Here is a 4,814-nt window from a genome sequence, read left to right as displayed (position 1 = left end):
TTTACTGTGAATTATGGGGGGTGAATTGTAATCTGGCTCCCACTGACTTAAGTTCTGTAATGGAGGTGAATAGAAAAATAAAGTTGATTCTGAGCATGAGAATTTAGGGCTTCATACAGCACCTTTTGGTTTCAGTGGGAGCATTAACTTTAATGGGTGATGGTTCATACCCTATGGATGAGCTAGATAACTGGACATTAGATGTGAACATAACATTTCCTTATGGCCAATTACGGTTGGCTGAAAAATTTTTTGTCAAACTGTTTCCCGCCAAAAAATGCCATTTAATCAAAACTGAAATGTTTCACAGAAACATCCATTTCAATGACAATTTTGTTGGGAAGATTTCTTGTGTCCACAATGGAATTTCATGGAGGAAGGGATAGACTTGAGCATTTGCTCTGAATCTAGGGTGTTGAGCTTAGGACTCCTACATTCCAGCAAGCACCCTAACCAACAGGCTGTTGGCAAGTCAGTGAGGCTTCTTTTGTTGGTTTTTGTGTGTGTGCATGAGAAAATTTTCCATTGGTCTCAGTTTCATTCAGACATTGAATACAAATTTAAAACCTAGACATTTTTTACAAAGCAAAATTGTTTTCTGGCCAGGCCTATTGCCAACCCCAAAAGTTAAAATATCATAATTCAGACTCCGTTAACCCTATGTGATTAGTCCCCAGATCATGAAATTTTAAAATTTATTGTAACAAAAAGAAAAGGAGTACTTGTGGCACCTTAGAGACTAACAAATTTATTTGAGCATAAGCTTTCATGAGCTACATGTGAGCTGTAGCTCACGAAAGCTTATGCTCAAATAAATTTGTTAGTCTCTAAGGTGCCACAAGTACTCCTTTTCTTTTTGCGAATACAGACTAACACGCCTGCTACTCTGAAACCTGCCATTATTGTAACAAGGCATCCTCCCTCTTTTAGGTCCAGGAGGCTTGGGCCAATCAGCCTTGTTCAAATAACCCCACCCCACTACACCTGTGCTGGGTGTTGGACTTTGGAAGAGCAGTGAAGAGCTGGCTGGAGATGAGAGCAGATGGCTGTGAGGAAGCAAAGGAGAATATAAGGTAGGCAGAGGCCTGTGGAAGACTCCAGATAGGAAGGCCCGGGACTGGTTGCTTAGGAAGGTATAGGGAGCCAGGAGGGGCTGAGAGGAGAGATGGAGAGGAGCCTCGGAAGGGCAAAAGATGAGCCCAGAGCGTGGGCAGGAGAGCACCTGAATTAGAGAAGAGAAAGCAGACACTCAGGAAGGAGATTTGGTCAAAGACTTTGGTGTGTTGTTTATATTAGATGTGGATATCCTGGAAGGAGGCCAAATCACTGCAGAAAAAAACACCTCTGGAAGTGGAGCAAGCAGAAGACCACTGAGGGGAAACTGAGACACAGTGGCTGCAACAGCACATGATATTGTGAGGGGGTGCTCTGGTATGGTGAGTCTTGTAACAACTATAGTGGGGGGATTTCTTTTGTCTCTTGAATTTTTTAAGAACTTCCCCAGCCCATCTCACGTGTTGTGAGTGTGACAATTTTGCCAGCTTTCTGAAATGTTTTAGTGTGAGATGACCTCACTGAAAGGGCTCTCACTGGCTGCTGGATGGTGCAGAGATTCCAGCTTCTCTCCAAACCCAGAAATTCTAATTATCTAGTTCTGTCTCTTCCCTTCCCTTCCCACCAGCCCAGCCTCCAAATCCACTTTTCATTCTCAATGTACCTTTACTCCTCCTAAGGCTCCAGGGGTTCTTCACTCCCTCCACTAGGGTTGGGAGAAGCTTCCCTGCTTCCTTTCTAGGCCTGGTGTTTCAGGGATGGAGGTGTGATGCTGTATAAAAAGGAAGGTGACCATTTATATTACAGTTTCTACCACTATTAAATAATTACAATAAATCTTGTACAATGTATGCCTCATAACATATCAATGGAAAAGTTATAATCTGCTAAGTATGATTATCCTGTTTAAATCCATGTATCATCATTGTATCTGAAGTTATGAATATTTGGTATGGTTTGTATCTCAAATGTGTTGTGTTTCTGGGTAACACCCCCAAGAGAGATTTACATCAAGGCTAGCTAGCCTGCTTGATGGCCCATTAAGGACAATCAGCTCTTCCAGGGACCGCTCCCGGGTTCTCTTCATGGAGCATGTAGGTGATGAATGCCTCATGATTCAGCAAGGCACATGTGACCTAAGACTCCGTGTTTGTGCCAGTAACTTTCCAGGCACCTGAACCAAGAGTCTCTGTCTTCATTCCTGCGCCACGTCTCTGATCTGTGATTTCTAACAAAGGGAAGCTTTGAAAAAAAGACTGATGGCCCCAATCTTCTTGGGTGATCCAGAGAGACTTATCGCAAGCTCTGCTATTCTCCTGACCAACAGACTCTGAAATCAACTGTAATGTGTATGATTCATTTTAACCTTTTAATAACTCTCTAAAGGCTTATTAAAATAAAAAGTAAGTTTTAGTTACTAAGGGATTGGCTTCCAGTGTGATTTTTGGGTGAGATTCAGAATTACATATTGATTTGAAGTGGGACAAACCTAATGTGTGGTGAATTTTGGTTTTAATAACCTTAATAACCTTTCATCACTATGTCTGGGTGTTAACCAGGGGCTGGAGTGCCTAGGGGACTGTTGTGTGGCTCTCTGTGAACTAGTGTAGTGAGTGAGACAGGAGCTCACTTTTGTTACTGGTTTGGTGACCTCTAATGATGGAATAAACCACCAGTTTGAGGGTGTATCTGCCATGTCTCCTACAGTCTGTCCTGAGTCTGGCATTCTCAGCTGCAATCCAAACCATGCAGCGTGACAGCAGGGACAAGTGGAGGGAGGGGTAAGGAGGGAGCAGGGCTATCCTGAGCTCTTGGGTTTGGGGTGAGGGGTTACTCCCCTTTTCCCAGTCCCTTCTTGTAAGAATGTTGTTGGCTACTCCCTCTACTACCACCTCCCCTACCTAAAAACTCCTCTTAGCTGCTGAAGGATGAGGAAGAGTTCTGCCTGCCTCTGGCTGTAACCTTGATCAGCTGCTCTTCCCCAGGAGGTGGGGAAGGCAGCCAATCAGAAGGTTTTTCCTCTGTGCTAGACTGGAAATAGCGAAATAGAGGGCTGGAGCTTTTTGCATCATTATGAGACTGGCTCCAGCAGAGGCAGCTTGTGGTGAAATTGTGGGAGTTGGCAACACAAGCCACCATTTGCAGATAACTTGAGAAAGTGGATACTTAAAATACTTAGGTTGGATGCAGTATAAAGTACTTTTTAGATATAAGGAAGATGTGGTACTCTTGTACCATACATTCAAACATATCATTTCTTTAACTAAGAAACCAGTAAGACAGATGCCTGCAGCAAATAGAAACTACACATAAGATTTTCAAAAATGCTCAGCATTGACCTACCTCTGCTCCCATTGAAGTGTTTAGGAGTTTTACCACTGACTTTAATGGCAACAGAGTTAGGCCAGCACTGAGTCCTTTTGAAAATCCCTCCTACATGTTTAATGGAATGTGATTTAAAGGTAAAAAGACTACATAAACTTACTGGTGTATTCATTATGAAAATGTATTCTTCGTTGCTTATTTTTCTCCTTTTTCTTCCTTCTGACTTTATTTTTGCACATACATCTTTATTTTGATATAGAATCTGTGATGGGGTGTACCAACCCCGCACTGGACCAATAATTGTGGACCCAGGAGATCACAACCCCTTTCCTCTGCTGCGCATGCTCCAGTGGAGAAGCCATTAATAAAGGGAGACAGTCCAGCTCAGTCCGGGTGAGCGATGGAGGAGGAAGGACATACACGGCTGATCCCTGCAACGCTCCTGGCAAGAGAGCCCAAAGACCCGGACTACACTCCAGGCGACTCACTGACTGCAGAGAGCAGCAGGGAAGTCAAGCCACCACCTGCTGACGAGGCTGCTGCCAGCTCTATGTCCAACCCAGAGGGAAGTAAGGCCTACAGACTGTTTGTTTGCCCTGCCTAGGGGCTGCAGCCTGATAGCTGTTAAGTACTACTGCCTACCTCAGCCAGGAGACTGCAGGCTTCAGATTGGTTGGTGGTTTTGCCCCAGCTAGGAGGCTGCAGGGCTCCAAGCTTTTTGTTTGTTTTGGCTGCCCAGAGACCACAGACTATTTGTTTAAGCAGAGGTGAAAGTGGGCTGGTACGGCATACCAGTAAGAAGTGGCCGGGCGGGGCTGGCTGGGGGAGACTGACCCCCAGACCCACCCTTCCACCCAAGGCCTCATTCCTTCTGGGGGTCTGGAGCCAGCCCTGTAGCGATAAATCTTTTATGTTACTTTAACCCCCTGTGTTTAAGTCACCATGCCACGGGGCTGGGACCCAGTTGGATAAAATCACCCACTTAACGGGGAGTCCCGATGACTGGGTTACGGGGTGTACCAACCCCGCACTGGGCCAACAGGGGCGCCCCAGCTTGACACGCAGGGCCCCCATCATGGACTCGTACACCAAATTTTGTGAATCCATATCTTGTTTGGCAGTTTTGCACTAGAATATCTGGACTTGCCCTACAAAGTCTTCACTCAGATCATCATACTGGCTGTCTAGTGTCAGACCAGTGCTGGTAAATTCTTGGGTTCTTACTTCTAGTAGCCCTTTCAGCACCCATATGTTTGAAAGTGACATCTTTTTAAACTTTTGGCTACATAGTGCTAGAAGAACTATATTCACTATTATAGCGAGCAATTTATCTGACAAATGTAGCTCTCAAAGTCTCATTTGTCTCAGACTAATTTGTAATTATCCTTTGCTGTTATGATCATTAAACATTTGTGCAAACTTTTGATCCTCTGGGT

At 44.6% G+C, this 4,814-nt stretch overlaps 1 long non-coding RNA gene across 1 annotated transcript; it reads left to right on the top strand.

Annotated features, from left to right (window-relative positions):
* Positions 1-934: 934 nt before the first annotated feature.
* LOC122466461 lies at positions 935-4,525 on the top strand. The gene is made up of 3 exons (XR_006291947.1): positions 935-1,073; positions 1,297-1,436; positions 3,638-4,525. It is a non-coding gene; the product is annotated as an uncharacterized LOC122466461 (long non-coding RNA).
* Positions 4,526-4,814: the final 289 nt, after the last annotated feature.

The sequence above is a fragment of the Chelonia mydas genome, chromosome 6 (assembly GCF_015237465.2).
Source record: "Chelonia mydas isolate rCheMyd1 chromosome 6, rCheMyd1.pri.v2, whole genome shotgun sequence".
In the NCBI taxonomy this organism is placed as follows: Eukaryota; Metazoa; Chordata; order Testudines; family Cheloniidae; genus Chelonia; species Chelonia mydas.
The sequence above is the reverse complement of the archived record's forward strand: the minus strand, read 5'-3'. Positions and strand labels throughout refer to the sequence as shown.